Below are 23,353 nucleotides of genomic sequence, written 5' to 3'. Positions count from 1 at the left end.
AGAAGATGGATAAAGGAGAAGATAGGTGGAGAGGAGAGTAAAAGTGAGTGTAGGTGTGGAGTTAGTGGGGGATAGGTCAGTCCAGGGAGGACGGACAGGTCAAGGGGACGGGATGAGGCTGGTAGGTAGGAGATGGGGGTGGGGCTTGAGGTGGGAGGAGGGGATAGGTGGGAGGAAGGACAGGTCAGGGAAGCAGGGACAAACTGGGCTGGTTTTGGGATGCGGTCGGTGGAGGGGAAATGTTGAAGCTTGTGACTTCACTGGCTCCACCCCTGTCTCTTTGACCTGTCTGTCTCCTCTCCACCTATCTTCTCCTTTATCCATCTTCTATCCGCCTCCCACTCTCTCCCTATTTATTACAGAATCCCCTTTCCCTCCCCCCTTTCTGAAGAAGGATCTAGACCCGAAACGTAAGCTTTCCTGCTCCTCTGATGCTGCTTGGCCGCTGTGTTCATCCAGCTCTACACATTGTTATCTTTGCTTACTTTCATTGACTGTTTTCTCTCTCTCTTGTTTTTAAAACAGTGGTGTTACACTAGCTACCCTCCAACCTATTCTAGAACGTGTAGAATCTTGGAAGATGACCACCAATGTATCCAGTGGTACTCTGGGACACAGATTACCATGCCCTATGAATTCATTGTTCTTTCATCCCATCAATTTCATCAGCATTTCCCTATGAATGCTGATTTCCCTCAGTTCCTCCTTCTCACTAGACCCTGTGTTACCCAGCATTTTTGTGTCCTCCTTTGTGAAGACAGACCAGGGTTTGTATTTCATTTGTCTCACATCTCTTTGCTCCCCATTATAACTTCCCTTGCCTTTGGCAACAGAATCACTGTGTTTCTTGGCAAATATTGATGGATGCAAATTTCTAACATGGTCATTGTATAAGTAACTTCATTGGCTGTAGAACACTTTCAGTTTCCAGGAATTTTGAATGGTGCTATACAAATGCAAGTTCTTTCTTTACTGTGCCAAGTGCTACATAAATGCAAGATGTCATTGTTAATCCTGGGACTTCCTGAACTCGTGACTCAGTGACCCACGAAGTTCCCATATTATTTATATCAAATCCTAAAATAACTCTTTCCAAACTTAATGTAAATTCAGATGGATTGAGTAATCTCTGGAGGAAATGACCAATTCTCCAGTCCAGCCTCCTTATAACCAGCTGACAGAAGATTATGAGGAAGTACAGATCCTCAAATACAGTGATTAAACACCACTCAAAATAATTTGTTGCTTTAAAAAAGACATACAAACAGTGAGCAGAAAATAATTACAGTGGGAAGTTCGTTCAAACTGAAGTTGCTTTACATTGTCATGTTAGCTGTGGAGGCCTTGTGTGCTGTTGTCTCAGATCACTGTCCTGGTTATCTAGTAAAGTGCTGATTTCGCACATAGCAAAACTTGCCGACTATTGGGATGTTTTTCAAAAAATGTTTGCACCAGTTTACGCATTGCTGCAGCAGCTTCTCATGTTGCCTTCACAGGATGTCAGGCGGGGTTCATGCAAAAGGGAATGTGGGGGGAGGTTATTGGTTCATTTGTTAATTTACAGACAGGAATAGGAGGAGGCCAGTCAGCTCCTTGAATCTGTTCCACCATTCAGTTGGATCATGACTGATTTGTATCTTAATTCAATTTACTTCCCTTGATTCCATATTGTTACTGAAATAACTCCACAGAGGCTAGTACCCCGTCACCAAGTCTCCCTTTATTTATGCGTGGAGAGTCCTTGACACTGATCCAGCTCCCTCAGAGCCAGCTCTCAGAGTGACAGGATATCTGACACTCCTATTTATTATCTGTCAGCCAGGGCTCCCTGATTGGACCAGATTAACAATCAGGGAACTCATTTTGTATTGAGATTGACCTTGTCACAAACACTAGTTACACAGTACACAAAAAAATTATTTATTTTTCCAATCAACCCGAAGCAGGTGGGACTCAAACTCAGGCCTCCAGGAGCAAGTGTAGGGACATTATCACTGTGCCACAAGAGGGCCCCTTCAAAAGAAAACATGGAATGTTTCAGGAATTTATGTGTCATCCTTACACAGGAGCCATGCTCATCTTCTTTGTATTGTTCCAATTTTAGTATTTGAGCTGCAGAAGTGCTTTACACAGTATGATCCTCAACCTTTAACGCTCGAATTAACACCAGGCCTTGGCTGCCTTTATAGGAGACAGGATTCCAGATTATCAACAACTTTTTGTCTGTAGAGATGTTTCCTGTTCACCCTCCTCTGAACAGTCTCTAGTTTCAAGGTTACTGTCTCTTGCTCTGTACTTCTTTCACCAGAGCTTTCCTGCTCAATCGAATCCTTAACCCTAATAAAATACCTCAACGACAACATTCTCTTTTCTTATAAGGAGGTCAATTAACTGGGATGGCTGGATTGTGATGCAGAGTGATGCCAACAACTTGGTTTCAATTCTTGCACTGGCTGCAGTTACCATGAAGGACTCTCTTTCTCAACCTCTCCCCTCACCTCAGGTTAAACCACCATCTGTCATGTCTCTCTCTCTCTCTCACTCTGCCTGAAATGAGGGAGTAGCCCCCTAAATAGTAGGACTCTGGTAAATTTACCGTTTTTATTGTTTTAAACACAAGGGATTACATTACTTGTCCATAAAAATTACTCTTATAATTTAATCCTTTTTTGGTCCAAAATTGCCTCTCATTGTGTGAAGTGAACCCTGAACATATTTTTCTGTGACAGAGCACAATGGGGATATTGTGCCAACTTTTACATTTTATTTCAAAAATATATTTTATCCATAAAAAAATCTTTAAAGATATACATAGTCACTGAAGCAGTTCAGTTCTGTACAGTAGCATATCAAGGACATTGAAGTTTGACTCTATCCAGCAAACAGACCGTAGGCATCTCTTACTTGTTCAAAACTATACTTACATATATTTGAGGCTCTGGAATGGTCTGATAATGGACCCCCATTTACCTTCAGCAGGAAGACCTCAGACAGTGGTCTTTCCCCACTGGGCCTTGCTGGCAGCTGCCCCAAGCTTTAGTGCATCCCTCAGCATGTAGTCCTGGACATTGGAATGTGCCAGTCTGCAACACTTGGTCAGGGTCAACTCCTTGTTCTGGAAGACCAACAAGGCTTGGGAAGACCAAAGAGCGTCATTCACTGAGTTGATGGTCCTCCAAGTGCATTCAACATTTACCTCGGTGTGTGTCCCAGGGAGCAGACCATAGAGTACAGAGTCCTGTGTCATGGACCTGCTCGGGATGAACCTCAACAAAAACCCGTGCATCTTTCTCCAGACTTCCTTTGCAAAGCTACATTCCAACGGGAGATGTATGACAGTCTCAACGCCCTCAGCAACCACTTTGAGGGCAGTGTGCGGTGTTGCGGACCAACTGGGTGTACATGAAGGATCTCACAGGTAGCGCCCTTCTCGCCACCAGCCAAGAGTTGTCTTTGTGCTTGTTGGAAAGTTCTGGTGATCAGGCATCCTCTAGATAGTCCTGACTGCAGGAAGCTAGGCTGAAGGCAAAGGGCGCGGACACATAGACAATGGCAAATCCCCTTTTGGCTAACTCCCAAGTCAATGTTTTAAGGGAAAGAGCAGGAGGTTCAGAGGGGATTTGATGAAACAATTATTTTTGTCCAGATGATGGCAGGCACAGGGGCGAGGGGGTGCATCTGGAACTCATTGCTAAAAGGGTGGTAGAGGCCAGCAACCATTAAGACATTTAGGATTCAGAAGAATTTAGATGAGCACTTGACATGCCATAGCACACAATGCTACAGGCCAAATGCTGGGAGATGGGAATAGAATCGATAGATGCTTGATGATTAGCACAGACATGATGGGCTGACCCTTTTCCATGTTGTATTAAAACTCTATGACAATGGCACAGAGATTAGAGGAAAGTCAATTCCCAATATAGTTACAACACACCCGAGCTCGAGGTGTGGAAAAAACAAGATTGAATCTTTTTTTTGCTGTAACTTGCAAAGTTTACTTTAGCTGCCAGGAGGAAGTGAATAATTAGGTTACTTTCTGTATGAAGCAGAAGTGATTGTGACACATATCCATTGAATCTGGAAGTTACTGTATTTCTTCAAGCTCGCAGCTAAATTCTTGCTCAAACTTGTCTGGGCGGGTGGGAGGGGGTGTTGTTGGATTATTTCAGTAAGATTTTTAAGTAGGGTGATACCTGTATGCCATGGTTACCCTGTACCATCAATCTTCACAAAACTTATATTTCTCACAGGCCTTCCATCAGCTTTGTAACAAAACATCAGGGCATCACTTTTTTTATTCACTCACGGGACATGGCTGTCTCCATCTGGGTCAGCATGTATTGTCCATCCCTAATTGCCCTTGAGAAGGTAGTGGTGAGCTGCCTTCTAGAACTGCTGCAGTCCATTCTTAACTATATCTATCTACCTGTCTTTCTATCTATATCTCTATTTAATCTATCTCTCTACCCTGCCACTTTTTAATCTCTCAGTCTCTTGAAACTATCACTTTAACATATCTCTATTTATCCACTTAACTGATCAATCTATATTGATTCAATTTTTCTAACTCTTATTTTTTCTATCTCTTTTTAATATTTCTGTCTCTATCCAATCTCTTCATCTATCTAATTAATCCATCTATCTCTCCATCTAAGCTTTCACTTTATTTCGCAACTTCCACTAAATCTATCTCTCTGTTCAATCCATCTGATCAATCTACCTTTCCGTTTTCAATGTATCTATGTCTCTATCTTTTCTCTCTCTCTTCAAATCAATCTAGTTATCTTTCAATCTCTACCTTTTAAAAACAATCTAATTTATCTATTTCTCTATTCTATGTACTTCCCCTTGCTTTTGATATTTCAGTCTATGCCATTACTGTCTACTCAATCTATATCCTGTTTTGGATCTCTTTTATCATATCAGTTAATTTATGTTTGTCTCTATTTGACCTATCTATCTATCTACGTCTATTAATTGGCTTCTAACTTCGTCTTTCTTTTCAACTGCTTATAAATCTCTGTCTATCTCCTGTTCATCTCTTGTATCCATTTACCTATTGATGTATCTGGATCTTTGCTTCTATGCCTATACTGATTTATTTCTCTATAGCTCTAGCCATGAATCTCTCATTCTATTTTTCTTTCTCTCCACCATGGCTGAGAGGTGATGCAAACAATGTGGCTTCAGTTCCCACACCAGCTGAGGATACCACGAAGATGTTGTCTCCTTGACCTCACCCCTTGCCTGAGGCGCAGTGACCCTCAGGTTAAACTCACTACGAGTCATTTCTCTCTCTCTCTCATTTGTCATTACCCCAATTAAAACTCACCCTATCACCAATGCTACTCAGATCAGGTTTATCAGATTATTTATCAGAATAGTGTTGGGAGGAATTTACTGTGTTCAAATTGCCAACACAGCAGTATTGATCGCAGTTTACAGATGGATTGTGTGATATCCTGAGAGTGTGCAGTGTGCTAAATAAATGCAAGCTTTGTGTGACACAGAGACATAGAAACCAGGAACAGGAATAGGCCATTCGTCCCATTGAACATGCTCCACCATTCAACATGGCCGATTCTCTGTCTCAATGCCACAGTCCTTCTTTTTCCCTACATTCCTTGATGCCCTTAAAAATCTATAACTTTATCTGTCTCTTTCTTGAATATATTCAGTGATGTGGCCTCCACAGCCTCCTGTGATAGAGAATTCCAAAGGTTCACTGCCCTTCGTGTGAAGGACGGTTTCCATATCTCAGTCCTGGGTGGTCTACCCTGTACTCTGAGACTGTGTCTCCTGGTTCTAGACTCACCCCAACTAGGGAAAATATCTTCCCTGTGTCTCATCTGTCCCTGTTGAAATTTTATGGATTTCAATCAGATCTCCTCTCATCCTGGTAGAGTTTTTTTTAAAAAAAAACTGATAAAACATTGAATTAAAAACAAGTCTTTGTAACGGTGACAACGAAAAGTCTATTTTTTGCTGTTAAAACTCACCTAATTCATTAACCCCCTTTAGAGAAGGAAGCCATCATCCTTTGCTTGTCTGGCTTATTCTCCAGACCCACGACAGTACGACTGACTCTTAACTGTCCTCTGAAATACCCTCGGTTTGGATAAGGACAGGTAGGGATGGTGACAAATGCTGGTCTCGCCCACATCCCATGGCAAAGAAAGTAACTAAAAAAGGACCTTGGTTAGCTATAAAATACATCGTGGCATGCTGCAGTCATGAAAGATGCTACACAAATGCAAAATGTAACACCTTTGAGGCCCAGGGTCATGTACACAGCTGAAAGAAGAAAAAAAAGCAGAAGACCACAATCATCTAACCAAGTCGCTAAATAAACCTCACAGTGCAACCGAAGTATTACTCAACTCACTGAGAGGAAAGAAGGTAAGACTCGATGCACTTGAAGGTGGTGTGTGATTTGGAGATGATGCTCTTTGTATGTAGTTTGTGGGTGAATGCATGTGCTGACACAGCGGAAGATAGTCTGTGCAGCTGCCACATCATAAAGACCTCCATTTCCTGATGGTATGAACAAACATCACATTCCCTCCCCAACAAGAAGACAGAGATTGTGCTGTGTGAGTGTGTGCGTGTGTGAGCTTCTCTCCAGGCTCTGTGGGTTTCCCTCACTTTCTTTTTCCCCAAACGGTAAATTTAGCCAACGCACACTCACCTTTCTACCACTCAACCACCACAACGACTCATATTTACATCGTAGCTTTAACATAGTAGAAATGTCACCAATGTACTGCCTACCTCCAGCTATCTGACACTATTTAACAACAGGACGCAGAAAGGACATATTAGGAAAGGTGACCAAAGCCGTGGGTAAAGAAGTAGGTTCTTAGGAGCACCTTAGATAGGAAAGATCGAGATAGACACAGAGTGAGAGAGAGAAAGCCAGAGAGAGTGTGCCACAAAGAGATAGAGAGACAGACAGATAGAGCGAAAGAGAGAGACAGAGACAGAGAGAGCCAGAGAGAGAGAGAGAAAGCCAGAGAGAGAGAGAGACAGACAGAGAGATAGAGAGAGAGACAGAGAGACAGAGACAGAGAAAGCCAGAGAGAGTGTGTCAGAGAAAGAGAGAAAGGGAGAGAGATAAATAGAGAGAAATAAAGAAAGAGAGAGAGAGAGAGAGAGACGGAGGGGCAGGGAGGGGGACTTAGGGACAGAATTTCAGTGCTTTAGGCCACAGCTGGTTGAAGGCAGTGGTAGCAAAGGATGGCGAGAAGGAAGTTGGGAATACTGCTTGGGAATTGCCCCAGCAGTTTAAATAGATTCAACGGTTTTAATGGGATAGAAATGGAGAACCACTAGGGGCTGAATGTTAAAACTACAGCAAAGTGGGTCAGGGTAATAAAGCCAAGAATCATGTCTTCACATGAAGGATAGTGGAAATATGTGACTCCCTCCTCTGCAAGAGGCAGGAAGATAATCAGAGCTTTCTGGTCAAGATTGATGGATCGGTTAATGTAGCTAAAGCAGGGAAATGCGGTCAAGGTACAGATCAGCCATGATCCAATGGAAACGCCCATATATGTTGAGTACAGTTGTTGGTACAAACTTAGAAAATAGGATCAGGAGTAGGCTATTCAGCCCTTCAAGCCTTCTCCACTATTCTATGTGACCAACATTGATCATCCAACCCAATCCCCTGTTCGTGCTTTCTCCCCATACCATTTGATCACTTTAGTCCTAAGAACTATATCTAACTTCTTCTTGAAAACATTCAATATTTTGACCTCAACCACTTTCTGTGGCAGAGAATTCCACAGGCTCACCGCTGTCTAGGTGAAGAAATTTCTCCTTGTCTCAGTTCTAAATCACCTACCCCGTATCCTTAGGCTGTGACCCCTTGTTCTGGACTCCCTGGTTATCAGGAACATCTTTCCTGTGTTTAACATGTCTATTCCTGTTAGAATTTTAGAGGTTTCTATGAGATTCTTCCTCATTCTTCTAATCTCCAGTGAATATAGTCCTTACCAATCTAGTCTCTCTAAATGCAATCTAGTCGTGCGATCCCAGGAGTCAGTCTGGTAAACATTCAGAGTTCTCCCTCCATAGCCAGAACATCCTTCCTCAGATAAGGAGACCAAAATTGCACACAATACTGTGGGTGTTGTCCCACCAAAGCCCTGGACAGCTGTCGCAAGACATCCCTGCTCCTGTACTCGAGTCCTCTTGCTACAAAGGCCAACTTATCATTTGCCTGCTATACCTGCTATACCTGCACGCTTACTTTCAGTGAATGGTGTACAAGTACATCTAAGTCTCATTGTTCATCCCACTTTCCCAATCTATCCTCATTCAGATAATAATCTACTTTCCTGTTTTTGCTACCAAAGTGGATAACCTCACATTATCTTTCATCTACTGTACATTGTCCCACTTATTTAACTTGTCCAAACCATCCTGAAACATCTCTCCAACTTCCACACAGTTCACTCTCCCACCAGTTTTGTATCATCTGCAAACTTGGAGACTTTATTCCCTCAACTAAATCATTCATATGTCCCTAACCCTATTACAATACCCCACTAGACCCTGCTTGCAACTCACGGTGAAAAAGAGCCAAATTTATTGCTCCTCTTTCTTTCCTGTCTGCCAACCAATTCTCTATCCGTGCCAATACACTATCCCCGATCCCAACTGTTTTACAAGCTCATCTTTTAGGTGGGAGTTTATCAAAAGCCTTCTGACAGTCTAAGTAAAAGAGTGACCTGACTAAGAATACATCAAATTTAATTCATTAATTTAGCCAGTATGAATCCCCAGAGTCAAGAGATAGCCTCTTCATTGGCTGAGTTTAAGGCAAGGAGTCCACCATTCAATCCATTGAGAGGTGACTCCTTGGTAATATGTCTTTTATGTCACTCTACAAGTGCACAGGAAGACCCCAGTTATGGAGCATGATTGTGTAGAGGCCTTGCCTAGTTCTGAACCTGTTTAGCAAAAGCCACTCTTGCCATGGTATTTCACAGTGTACTGTTTGACAAATGGGATTTGTCACAAGGAACTTGTTAGAGACTTCTCATGTTGCTCATTCCTTGTTCCGAAGGATTCCTGCTGGTGAGATCTTTCTCAGGAAAGGGTACCGAGATGGGAGATTAAACAGATCATGATGGATTGGGTTAGTCATAGAGTCCTATAGCATGGAGACAGGCCCTTTGGCCAAAACTGGTCCATGTCAACCAAAATGTCCATCCACGCTAATCACATTTCCCCACGCTTGGCCCATATCTTTCTAAACCTTTCCTATCCATGTGTTCATCCAAATGCCTTTTAAATGTTGTTAATGTACCCACCTCAACCACTTCCACTGGCAGTTCATTCCATATGCGTACCACCTTCTGTGTAAAAAGGTTGCCCCTCAGTTTCCCATGTATTCTTTCCCCTCTTACCTTAAACTGATGCCCTCTAGTCCTTGGTACCCCAACCCTGGGAAAAAGACTGAGTGCATTTACCCTATCCATGCCTCTCTTGATCTTATACACTTCTATAAGGTACTCCCCACCCCCACCCCAAGTCTCCTACGCTCTAAAGAAAAATGTCCTAGCTTGTCCAACCTCTCCCTATGACTCAGTCGCTTGAGTCCTGGAAACATCCTTGTAGATTTCTTCTGCACTCTTTCCAGTTTAATAACATCCTTCCTCTAGCAAGGTAACCAACACTGAACACAATACTCCAAGTGCGGCCTCACCAATGTCCTGCACAACTACAACATAACTTCCCAACTTCTGCAATTTAATGCCCTGACTGATGAAGGCTACTGTCCTTCACTGTCCTGTCTGCCTGTGACTCCACTTTCAGAGAACCGTGACCCTGCACTCCAAGTTCCCTCTGTTCCACTACACTCCTTAAGGCCCTATCATTCACCATGAAACTTCTACCTTGATTTGACTTTCCAAAATGCAACTCCTCATACTTATCTATATTAAACTCATTTGCCATTTCTCGGCCCACTTCCCCAGCTGATCAAGATCCTGCTGCAATTTCTGGTAACCTTCCTCACTGTCCACGATACCACCTATTTTAGTGTCATCGGCATGCCTTGTACATTCTCATCCAAACATTAACACAGATAAGAAACAGCAATGGGTCCAGCACCCATCCCTGAGGCACACCACTAGTCACACGCCTCCAGCCTGACAAGCATCCTTCCACTATTACTCTCTGCTTCCTACTATCAAGTCAATTGTTTATCCAATTTGCCAGCTCTCCCTGGATTCTATGTGAGTTGAAGTGTGGATTAAATACCTCCCGTTAAGTCATCAAAGATTTTCTGGGCTTAGGAATCAGAATCTAATACCTGATTGAGTTTATGCCACATCCAAAGAAGTAAACAAACAGCCAACTGTTTCATTAAAATGTGAAGTTCAGTGATCAATGGGACTCTGTCCCAAACAGACTGAGCGAGCACTGGCTATGACTGCAGCTCGGTTCTGAGTTTGTTGGCCAAAGCTTAGTTGGTAACACCAACTTGTCAACACAGCTAAAAGAGAGAATGCTAGAAAAGGCAGTGATAAAAAAGAGTTGCATTCACATGGCAACTTTCACATCCCTAGAGGCTACCAAAACACTTTGCCAGCAGCGAAGTACATTGTGAAAGGTCGTCATCGTAATATTGGAACATGGCAGCAAGCGTGTACATAGCAAGATCCCACAAAGACGGGTGAAAAAACGTGGTGATGACGATCAGAGAATGTTTTATTGGGTGTTTTTCGAGTGAAAAATACTGACAAGGGGTCCAGGGAGCAACTTCTTTGTTGAGAAGATGGCAAGAGTAACATGAAGCCTAGTACCAACTGGCACAGAGGGGAGAACCGCATCCTCCCAGAGCCACAGCTGGTGCCTACTTCACAGTGTTGTTGCTGGCTCTGCTGCACCACAAAGAGTTTCTGTGAGTCACCCCTGCAGGAAGAAGGGGTTTGGGAGAAGAAGGCTCAGGGGGAAGAGGGAATGAAACAGCAGAGGGTCAAGCAGTGAGATTGTGAATCTTCTGCACGATGGTAGGTAAGGGATTGAGATTGTGATTGGCTATTTAAATATAGGCAGCAAGAGATGCCAGTGCCGCTGTGACAGGAATGGCTCATGGCAAACGAGATGTCTCGGGGCTTCCTCCGTGAGCTCATCACTGAGTCGCCACTCGCCTTCACAGCCCTAGTTACAAAGCTCAGATAGTTAGAGGCACAGAACGGGACAGCACCGAAGGGTGAGCGGGCGGCAGGGAAAGATGAGGGAAACTGAGAACTCACGAGTAAGTGACACCAAGCCTCGGGGATTTCAAACACATCAGAGAATGCGTCTTGGCTGCTTGTGTGGGTGCCATGTTTCACGTCCCAGTGCCCACATATGACCCACCTCCGTTTTAAATAAAGCAGTCCCGTAGCTTTGAGGTAATGGAGGGAGTTATTATTTAAAAAATGCTTCTCTTGATGACAGAGACATTATCCCCGATTGAATTCATTCTTCCAAGTTGACCACAGAGTTGAGTTTGATGGAATGATTTTCACCCTGTCCAACCTCGATCATTCCCCCCCGCCCCAAGCCTACCCGTCTCTATCAACCTCCTCCAGCCCTGAACCCACCAAGCTCACAACACATCAGCAATCTGATCATCTCCAACATTCGGTGCTTTATCATTGGTGGCCACATCTTCAGCTGAGTAGGTCATCGGCTCAAGAGTTCATTCCCTGAAGCGTAATTTGCATTCTCCTGGTTAAAATATTTTAAATACAGAAAATGTTTACAGAGGCACTGGAGATCATCCAAAAAAGCATTCTTACAAAGAGTGGTACCAGAACAGTGACATTCACAGAATCGGAAAGATTAAAGAGACTGCTCTGTTTATGATACTCGACATACTTGAAATGGTGATGGGTTTGCTGACAGAGATGGAAGGAAGCTGTTTCTATTTGTGGGGAAACTGAACCATAAATATAAAACAGCCATTAATAAATGCAATATGAGATTCAGTGAAAACCTCTTTACCCAGTGTGTGGTGAGAATATGGAACTTGCTACCACATGGTGCACAGCTTAGATGCATTTAAGGGGAAGCCTTTTCCTTTTCCATAACACTCAATACGAATGAGGCATTATGTGTCACTATCACTAATATGTCCCCCCCACCCCCCCGCTACTGCCACTTGAACACTGTGTGGCTTTGTTCCCCAGAACTGGGCCCAGTATTGCACTGTTCCTTGTTAGACCTTCTACACTTTGATGTAAAAAGCTCACAGAATACAATTTAAGAAATCTGTCCCTTCTATATCCTTTACACTATGACTATCCTAGATAATGTTGTGGAATTTGAAATCTCCTCATATTTAGTGTTACACAGTTCAGTGAATTTATCTGCAAGTCTGCAGCTCTCTTGCCTGTTTGCTGTTTGGGGCCATGTTATACACTTCCAGCAATGTGACAGGCCCCTAAGCTCTATCCATGAAGCTGCATTTGAAGACCCTCTGAAGGTATCATCCTTCTTTCTGCATTAACTGAATTCTGAATTAATAATGCAATTTAAATACAATGAATAGATTGGGAATTAAAATGTGGTGGAGGCAGGTTCAATTGTGGCATTGGATGATTACTTGAATAGAAATGGTGTGTACAATTACAGGCAAAAGGCAGGAAATTGACAGGTGGCATTGATGCTTGGTTAATGAGCCAGTGTGGGCACAAAGGGCCGAATGGCATTCTTCTGCCTCTGTGATTATGTGATCCTGAGGATTGGTAAAATAATTAGAGACAAGATGGAAAAATGCTTACAAAAGATAGGGACAATGCAAAGTGGACTGAATTCTGCCAATGCAGGAACTTTTCACAGTGAGATCCTATTTAGCACTCTTACAGACTGCCACACATCATCTCTTCCTCCATGTTACCCTCTGCAAAAGTGATCTCAATTCTTCCTGACAGCTCACATTAGCAAATACCAATAGGAAAAACAATAGTGTAGAGGTTGTAGTGTTTGAGTAATAAGCCAGATGATCAGAGTTCAAATCCCCCAGCAACAAGTTACAAAAGTTTAATTCAGTGAATCTGTTACAAAGTGGGCCTCTCACCAATCAGTAAAATCCCAACTGGTTTGCTGCTATCGCTTCAGAGACAGAGAAGCTCTGTCCCTTGCCCACATTGGCATCTTGACTATAGGTGACTCCAATGGGACACTCTCTGTGATTTTGATTCTTAATGCCCTCTGAGGCATGGTACAGTATGAACCACAGGGCAGCACAGTAGCTTAGTGGTTAGCACTGCTGCCTCACAATGCCAGGGACCCAGGTTCAATTCCAGCCTCGGGCAACTGTCTGTGTGGAGTTTGCTCATCCTCCCTGTGTCTGTGTGGGTTTCCTCTGGGTGTTCCAGGTTTCCTCCCACATTCCAAAGAATTGCGGGTTAGGTTGATTTTCCGTGCTAAATTGCCCACAGTGTCTGTGGTGGGATGCACTTTGGAGTGTCGGTGTGGACTCAATGGGCCAAATGGCCTGCTTCCACAATGTAGACATCCTATGAAATCTGAAGTGCCCCAGGTAAAACACATTGGGTCCATTAGCATGGCCTCTAGGAAACGTGGCGTTGTCAATTAGCATGGTCATGTCAGAATAAGCAGCACCATGAAGAACAAATGGAATCAGGGAGGAAAAATCTTTGCTGGTTGGAATTAATACCTGCCACACAGGAAGACTGTTGTGACTGCTGGAGGTGAGTCATCTCAGCTCCAGGACATTTCTGTGGGAGTTCCTTAAGGTAGTGGCGTAGGCCCAATAATCTTATACTCAAAGGACTGAGCAATTAGGGCAAGTGTGCCAAATGCCTTTTTAACCATCCTGCCAATGTTTGTATTGCCACTTGTGGGAGCTTGCTATGTCCAAAATGGCTGCCACTCTTCCTGCATTACCTCGGTGGCTACACTTCAAGTCCTTAGAGGAGGCACGGTGGTTAGCACTGCTGCCTCACAGCGCCAGGGACCTGAGTTCGATTCCACCCTCAGGCGACTATCTGTGTGGAGTTTGCACATTCTCCCCGTGTCTGCGTGGGTTTCCTCCAGGTGCTCCGGTTTCCTCCCACAGTCTAAAGATGTGCAGGATAGGTGGATTTATAGGGGAATGCTCTGAGGATCGATGTGGACTTGTTGGGCCAAAGGGCCTGTTTCCACACTATAGGGATTCTATGGTTCTATGACTCAACTGCTGTTGACAACAGTCTTTGGAACATCCTGAGGATGTGAAAAGTGCCACATAAATGTAAGTCTTTCACTATCTAGTGGAAATTAGAATTCTCTTGCCCCAAGTGACTAGATATTGGTTCAATTGAAATTTTCAACACAAGGATTAATTGATTTTTGTCATGGGGGTGGAGGTAGGGGAAATGGCATTCAGAATGTCAAAGGAAATGGAGCTAAGAAGGGTGAATGGAGTGGAGGAATGTTTATGTGGCAAATAGGTTAGATGTGTTGAATGGCCTCCTCCTATCCCTCTGGTATCTTGTTACAAATTCCGTTACCTCTTGTTTCACAATTGAATTGTACACATGAAGAATTATTAAGTTATCACTTGATTCACAAGGACTTCCGTTTAAACTAACTGATTTTCCCTGAAATCCCAGCTTTTCTGGGCAGATTTGAATATTGTGGTTTGCTGGTCTCGAGATTGCCTCTTCAGTTTCATTGCATAAGTTTTAATATTTGCAGCACTTCTGCTATTTACTTTTGACAGCAGTTAAGTTAAAATCTCTGAAATTGGAAAGTGGTGGTTGGGACTGTGACGGTGCAGAGAGTTGTGGGTTGGTGTTAATGATTTTCCCCCTCGCTTCCTCCACCTCTGCCTCCCTGATCTACTCATCTCAGAAACTTCTCAGAGAGGGAAAATTGCTCCACTCCAGAAATTTCAGCTTACCTCAGCTCTGTCCTGTCACTGTATACCCCCCTAGACTCCCTACGCACACACAGAGATCTTCTGACACTAGATCACTCCATTGTTTTTAACCCTTTCCTGCTGTCTCTCTCTCTCTCTCTGATGCTTGTTTCCCATGCCATGTTGAGCTCATGCTCAGGGAGTGCTGCATTGTCAAAGGTACCGCCTCTCAGATGCAGTGTAGTGCACACCACCCTCTAGTTTCTCATTGGCCCTCTCATGCAGATGTCAAAGGAATCCCTGACGCTATTTCAAAGTGGAGGAAGCAAGTTATTCTGCCATTGCCCTGACCACTATTTGTCCCTCAATTAATGTAGCAGAAAAGGAGATTAGTTGAACGTGGGTGGGCATGGGAGTTGCCATGTGCAAATTGGCTGTTGCGTTTCCGAACAGTGACTACACGTTAAAAATACCGAACTGTCTGTAAGCATTTTGAGACATCCTCTGGTTATGAAAGATGCTATTTAAATGCAAGTCTTTCTTTTATTCACATCTGTATGATAAATTTGCCTATTTCACCAATCTGTTACCAAACATCTCATGGTTCCCTGTACTTACAAGACTGAGTAATCAAAGTCTAAAAGTTCTAAACTAAGTCTTGAAAATACAAATTAGCAGCAGAAGTAGGCCACTTGGTCCATTGATTCTGCTCCACTAATGAATAAGATCCTGATTAATCTACTTGTGTTTTGAATCCAGTATTCCCACTGACTTGAAACCCTGCCTACTAAAAATTTACCTGCTCTGGAAGGGTGACCCCTGATTTTTAAACAGAGCCTCCCAGTTCCAGTTTGACCCTCAAGATGAAACATCCTTTTCACGTCCACCCTAACCATACAATAGAAAAAGACTGCCGCTGCATTTCTATAGCACCTCCGGGTGCTCCCAAAGCACTTTACAGCCAGCTAACTACTTGGAAGAGTGGTCTCAGTCGCTGCTCAATTGGCTGGACAGCTGGTTTGCAATACAGATTGACATCAAACAGTGTGGATTTCATTCTCACACTGGCTGAGATTGCCATGTAGGTCCCAGCTTCTCAAACCAGGCGTATTTTTATTGGTCAGTGCATTAAGTATAGGAGTTAAGAGGTCATGTTGCGGCTGTACAAGACATCGTTAAGCCACTTTTGGAATACTATGTGCAATTCTGGTCTCCCTGCTACAGGAAGGATGTTGTGCAACTTGAAAGGTGCAGTGAAGATTGACAAGGATCTTGCCAGGGTTGGAGAGTTTGACCTATAGGGAGAAGCTGAATATACTGGGATTATTTTCCCTGGAGTAACCCTATAGAAGTTTATAAAATCATGAGGGGCATGGATAGGGTGAATAGACAACAACTTTTCCCCAGGGCAGGGGAGTCCAAAACTAGAGAACATAGGTTTAAGGTGAGAGGGGAAAGATTTAAAAGGGACTTAAAGGGCAACTTTTTCACGCAGAGTGTCGTGCGTGTATGGAATGAGCTGCCAGAGGAAGTAGTGGAGACTGGTACAATTACAACATTTAAAATGCATCTGGATGGTTATATGAATAGGAAGGGTTTAGAGGCATAGGGGCAAAATGCTGGCAAATGGAACTAGATTAATTTAGGATATCTGGTCAGCATGGGAAAGTTGGAGTCTATTTCCATGCTGTACAACTCTCTGACTCTATGAGTGTTGCCTGAGGCCTGGTGACCCTCACGTTAACTTAGCACTGGTCCTGTCTCTCTCTCTCTGGGTCTATGGAGACTTTCCCTTGACTGTTGCTAAATGGCGACAGGAACAAAGCAGCAACAATGCGATCATGCTCAGATAATCTGTTTTATTTTGATGTAGAATGAGAAATAAAACATGCAGCTCTACACCTTGTTATCTCAGATTCTCCAGCATCTGCAGTTCCTACTATCTCTGATTGAGACAGAGGTTTGCAGTCAGTAGTTTCGGTCTGCATCGCCCTCTAGAGGTAACTACCCTGCAGTACACTTTGTCTTATAAGATCTTTTATTTTTGCAGGTTTAAATATATGATTTGTCCCTCCACTTGTTATTTTTATTTGTTTTTCCCTCCACACACCATTCATACTGAGTGCCTATTTGCTAATTAATGTTTCCATCTGTCTATCTTTGTCCATCTATCACTGTATCTCTTATGTTCCTTTAAAACCACAAACACATAGCACATTTCTCAGTTAATTCCGAGTTGTAAGTGTGTCACGGAAGAGTTGGAGAGTTCTGCAGAACACTGAAATTATCCTTTTCAGTTGATCAGCAGAATGAGGAGGGGCTTATGAAGGTTCCCTAATTACAGGCAGTCTCTATTACAGCTTTGTTTCAATGTGCAGCAAGATAGGTTACGGTTATTCATCACTAATATATAAAATGATATATCACTGTATAAAAACAAAGAGAGAAGCCAAACTGAACACTGACCCCTTAGAAAATTCTGGGGAACCAGGAAATGGCAGAGGGTTTGAATAAATACTTTGCATCAGTCTTCACAGTTGAGTCATAGTCATACAGTGCAGAAACAGACCCTTTGGCCCAACATGTCCATGCCACCCAGTTTCTTAAACTGGACTAATTCAATTTGCCCGAGTTTGGCCCGTTTCCCTCTAATTTTTTCCTGTAGAAGACATTACAGCATCTTAAAAGTCTGAAGTATTCAAGGAGCAAAAGGACAAGAAATAAATACAATGGCTTTTAATCAAGAAAAAAGTGCAAAGGAAACAGATGGGGTTGAAGACGAATAAGTCACTTTGACCTGGTGGGATATATCCCAGGATATTAAAGGAAGTATCAACAGGGATGTTGGATGCAGTGGTTGAAATCTTCCAGGAATCCCTTGATCCTGGAAAAGTTCCAGAAGATTGGAAACCTCACAATGTAATTTTCATCTTAAAACATCTGTTATTGGAAAATATTAGAGTCAATCATGAAGGATGCAATGGCAAAGCATTTAGAAACATGTAATATGATCAAGCAAAATCATGAAGGGGAAATCATGCCAGACAAATTTGCTAGAATTCTTTGAGAAGTTAACAAGCAGGATAAATAAAGGGGAAGCAGTCGATGTAAATATGTTTGGATTCCCAGAATGCGTTTGATAAGGTACTACACATTAGGCTGCTTCATCAGATTAGAGCCCATGGTGTTGAAGGTTGAATTTTAGTATGGATAGACAGTTGGTTAAATAATTGCATCAGAGGGTTGGGATAAGGGGGCATTTTCAGGATGGCTACCTGTAACAAGTGCAGTGCCCCAGGGATCACTGCTAGGCCACAATTATTTCCAATATGCATTAATGACGTGGATGAAGGAAGTGAAGTGCTATAGTCAAGCTTGTGAACAAAATACGTCAGAAAGCAAGTGGGGAGAATGATACAAAGAGACACAAAGGCCTACAGACAGGTTAAATCAGTGGTAACAACTTGCAGGTTTTTTTTCAATTTATTTACTCTTTGTTTGTGGGCATCACTTACAGGGCCAGCATTTATTGCCGTTTCTTAGTTGCCCTTGAGGAGGTGGTGGTGAGCTGCCTTCTTAAACTGATGCTGTAGCTTGATCCACAATGCCCTTAGGAATGGAATTTTGGGATTTTGACCAGGCTTCATCGGAGTGGAAGGGGTTTTTAATTATGTCAGTTGCTTTCCTGAGGCAGCAGGAAGTATTGATGGAGTCAATGGATGGAAGGCTGGTTTGCGTGATTGACTCAGCTATGCTTACAACTCTCTACAATTTCTTGTGGTCTTGGGAGTAACAGCTGCCATACCAAACTGTGATGCATCCAGATAGGATGCTTTCTATGGCTCATCTATAAAAATTCGTAAGAGTCTTTGTGGACATGCTGAATTTTCTTAGCCTCCTGAGGAAGTAGAGACATTGTTGTGTTTTCTTGACTGAAGCATTGATGTGGGTGGACCAGAACAGATAGTTGGTGATCATTATCCCCAGGAACTTTACACAGTCGACCAACTCCACCTCAGCACCATTGATGCAGACAGGAGCATTTCCCTCCAATCCACTTTCCTTTGCTTTGCTGACGTTGATGGAGAGATTGATGTCTTTACACTATGCCACTAAGCACTCAATCTCCTTCCTATATTCTGTCTTGTCATTGTTTGAGACCCGACCCACAACAGTGGTGTCATCAGCAAACTTCTAAATGGAGCTGGGGCAGAATTTGGCCGCACAGTCATGAGTGTATCAGGAGTACAGGAGGGGACTGAGTACTTGGCCTTGCAGGGCACCGGCGTTGAGGATTTTCATGGAGGAGGTGTTGTCACCTGTTCTTACTGATTGGAGTCTATCGGTCTGTAAGTCAAGGATCCAGTTGCAGAGAGGGGAGCCGTAACCTAGCTCTCAAAGTTTTTGTTTGGCTTTATGGTTACTGTGTGGGTTGGGGATTGAGTGAGCAAATTGGACAGACAAGATTTGCCAATAGATTGTTAGGAGGACTACCCTTGGAACAGCACTCATTATCAAGAGAGTTACCAGCGAGTCAGTGTACTCATTTTCAAGTTGTGTTTTTAAGAAATTCAGCTCCTCTCTGGTTCTTTTGCTGATAATTTTAGATCTATCTTCTCTTCCTGCAAATGGAAACAGGTTCCTCCCTACTTACTCTGTCAAAGCCCCTTCTTAGCATTCTTAAACCAGCTATCTGAGTGAGCTGCCAATGTGTATGGTAACACATGTCAACATCAAGCCAACACAGTTACCATTAAAACATGGGTCTTTGTTTTTGAAACTGGTTGTCTCATCACTTAGAACAAATGCAACTTTCTTTTCTCATCTTTCAAGGAAGCCAAGTAGAAAACAGGACAATTTAAGCCCAGAATTACGGTAACGTTACTAAGTTTAACCCACACAAATGACTGTGATGAGTAATAGGACGGGTCCTGCATTGCAGGGAAGCAGCAGTGAGGTACCAGGTGAAAGAGAAGGCAGGAAAAGGACTAGTAACCACATGCAGAGGTTTAACTGTACGTGGGATGGTTGTGTAATGACTCAGACTGAGGTCCTGAAAGAGATTACTGGGTGAGCGAAGGAACAATGCGAGGGAAAACACAAGTAAACAGAAATTATCACTAACAGCATCACTGGAATATTGTGTCCAATTTGGACACCATCCTTCAGCAACAACATCAAGGACTTGGAGAGGGTGCAGAAGTGAATCATTAGAATAGAACCAGGAATGAGGAACTTCATAAAATAGCAAGAGACTGGAGAAGCTGGGATCGATCTCCCTCAAGGGCAGATTTTACAGAGACTTGCAAATTAATGAGGGCCAGCATTTGTTTCCCATCCCTAAGTGCCCCAGAAAAGGTGGTGGAGAACTGCTTTCTTCCAATGAATTCTGAGGTGTGTAGATACCCACAGTTCTGTCGGGGAGGGAGTCCAGGATCTTGATCTTTTAACAGTGAAGGAACAGCAATATATTTCCAAGTCAGGATAGTGAGAGGCTTGGAAGGGAACTTAGGAAAGGTGATGGTGTTCCCATGTATCAGCTGCTCTTGTCCTTCCCAGTTCTAGAGGTCACAGATTTGGAAAGTGCTGTCAAAGGAGGCTTACATCCTGTGGATTGCACACACAGTATATCAGGAGTAGAGGGCACAATTAATGAAGGTGTTGGTACCAATCAAGATGGCTGCTTTGCCCTGGCTTGTGACCAGCTTCCCAAGTTGGAGCAGCATTCATCCAGACAAATGGAAAACTCACTGGCCATTGGAAGCACAGAGGGAGGGAGGTAGTGAGAATATTTGAGGATCTCTATCAAGGACCATATACAGCAAGGGACAGTTTCTGTGCCGCACAACTCAATGGCACCAGGAGGATCTCTGTCAAACTTACCCTTGGAAAATCAAATGAAGGCATTTGGAATTTGGACTAAAGTAGGGACACGTTTCCCATCCGCATGGTCGGGTTCATGGTGCTGGGTGCCCCCAGGGCAGATTACCAGCTCCAGCGGTGAGTAATGAAGTCTGCAGTGAGCCACTGGTTATGCGATCGAGCTTGACAGTGTAGGTTGATATTGCAGACCAATACTCAAGGAGCCACTGCGTTGTCAGATCTGTTACTCGGAGGAGGGACAGAGTGCCCTCATCTGAATGCTCAGCTGCATATTGAAGACCCTTTTTGCACTTTGCACATTGAGTAGAGGAGTTGGGAGATCATGTTGCAGCTGTACAGGACATTTTTGGAATAGACCACTTTTGGAATATTGTGTTCAATTCTGGTCTCCCTGCGATAGGAAAGATGTTGTTAAACTTGGAAGGATTCAGAAAAGATTTGCAAGGATGTTACTGGGATTGCTGGGCTCGAGCTACAGGGAGAGGCTGAATAGGCTAGGGCTATTTTCCCTGGAGCTTCGTAGGCTGAGGAGAGACCTTATAGAAATTTGTAAAATCATGAAAGTTATGGATAGGGTGAATAGCCAAAGTCCTTTGCTCAGGGCAGGGGAGTCCAAAACTAGAGGACATAGGTTTAAGGTGAGAGGGGAAAGATTTAAAAGGGACCTGACGGGCAACATTTTTTTGCGTGCACAGAACGAGCTGTCGGAGGAAGTGGTGGAGGCTGGTACAATTACAAGATTTAAAAAGTATCTGGATGTGTAAATGAATAGGAAGGATTTAGAGGGATATGGGCCAAATGCTGGCAAATGGGACTAGACTAATTTTGGATGTCTGGTCAGCATGGCGGAGTCGGACCATAGGGTCTGTTTCCATGCTGTGTGACCTATGACTTTATGACCCTCAGCCAGCAGCAACTTGAAATCACTGGATTAATTGCCCACTCGTTCCATTGCATGGGATCCAGCTGTACACTGCTTTCAGATGGTGTTGGGTGAGGGAGCAACAATCGACCAGGAAATTGGGAAGAAATCCACTGCCTGGCTTGGAAACAGTGTTTGCAGAAACCTTTAACGACCAGCTGAAGGGCACACTCGTGGCTCTCAGTTTAGTGTCACCCCGGAAAGATGGCACCTCGGCCAATGCAGCACTCGCTCAGCTCTCCGCCAGGAGTGTTAGCTTGGGTCAGATGGGTCAGCGCTTCCTCAGCACAGTACCAGGCAGGGATTGTTGGTGTGGAGTACAAGCCACAGCCTCTGGAATCGTAACAAAGTTAGACAGTGTTTGTTCAGTGCAGGCTGGATCCAACCATGTGCAGAAATTTGGTACAATAATAATTCTATTTTTCCGTCTCAGTTTGAAGGTTAAACTACCAGTCTCACTTTCATTTTCCTACCGTGGGATGACAGTCTCAGCTTTCCCCCACCACCGTCACCACCCCCGAGCCTGGGGACAATCACTCAGGAGCACCTACCTCACAACTTGGGCTTTTCTAATACAGTGTGTGACCTCCTGACCTGTAGAGCAGTGATTAACCGACAATTGGGAGACCCCTTTCTCCCTCTCTCAACAGGAAAATAAGCTTCATCATCTACCACCTTCCACTTGACTATTGCTTTACTAGGTTGCGAGCAGGCTGATCTACCACAGAGGGCTTCACTGGCACAGACAGGCATTCAAACTCTGACTGTATTTGTTCTATCCACTAGCTCTCGGTATGAGGGTAATGGGGGTAAAGACCAGACTTTTCAGAGGAGGGGCCTGTTACCAGCTGTCTTCCATAGCGATCAGTACTGGGTCCACTTTTGTGTGTCATTTATATAAATGATTTAGATGAGAATATAGAAGGCATGGATAGTAAGTTTGCAGATGACACCAAAATTGATGGTATAGTGGACAGTGAAGAAGGTTATCTAAGATGACAAACAGATCTTGATTGATTGGGTCAATGGGGTGAGGAGTGGCAAATGGAGCTTAATTTGGATAAATTTGAGGTATTGCATTTTGGTAAAACAAGCAAGGGCAGAACTTATACAATGAATGGTAGGGCCCCTGGTAGTGTTGTAGAACAGAGACCTACGGGTTCAGGTATATATTTCTTTGAAATTTGCATCAAAGGTAGACTGGGTGATTAAGATGGCATTTAGCATGCTTGCCTTCATTGTTCAGACCTTTGAGTATACGAGTTGAGATATTATGTTGAGGTTGGACAGATATTGGTGAGGCCTCTTCTGGAGTACTGCATCCAGTTCTGGTTGCCCTGTTAAAGGAAGGATATTATTCAACTGGAGAGGGTTCAGAAAAGATTTACCAGGATGTTGCCGGGAATGGAGGGTTTGTCATATAAAAATAGGCTGGATAGGCTGGGACTTTTTTAAACTGGATCATAGGATGTTGAGGGCTGACCTTATGAAAGTTTATAAAACCATGAGGGGCATGGATAGGGTGAATAGCCAAGGTCTTTTCCCCAGGGGAGAGGCGTCCAAAACTAGACGACATATTTTTAAGGTGGGAGGAAGAAGATTTAAAAAGGACACAAGAGGCAACCATATTACACAGAGATAGTAGGAACTGCAGATGCTGGAGAATCTGAGATAAC

At 43.5% G+C, this 23,353-nt stretch overlaps 1 protein-coding gene and 1 non-coding gene across 2 annotated transcripts in view; both read right to left on the bottom strand.

Annotated features, from left to right (window-relative positions):
- The window catches only part of LOC109938303 (zinc-binding protein A33-like), a 246,902-nt gene that overhangs the window by 177,186 nt on the left and 46,363 nt on the right, over nt 1–23,353 (bottom strand). The window lies entirely within an intron of this gene.
- On the bottom strand, nt 2,022–2,124 carry LOC125487057. The gene has a single exon (XR_007265630.1). It is a non-coding gene; the product is annotated as a U6 spliceosomal RNA (small nuclear RNA).

Source organism: Rhincodon typus, chromosome 35, assembly GCF_021869965.1.
Source record: "Rhincodon typus isolate 14 chromosome 35, sRhiTyp1.1, whole genome shotgun sequence".
Taxonomy (NCBI): Eukaryota; Metazoa; Chordata; class Chondrichthyes; order Orectolobiformes; family Rhincodontidae; genus Rhincodon; species Rhincodon typus.
Note: the sequence above shows the minus strand (reverse complement) of the source record. Positions and strands in the feature narration are given on the sequence as shown.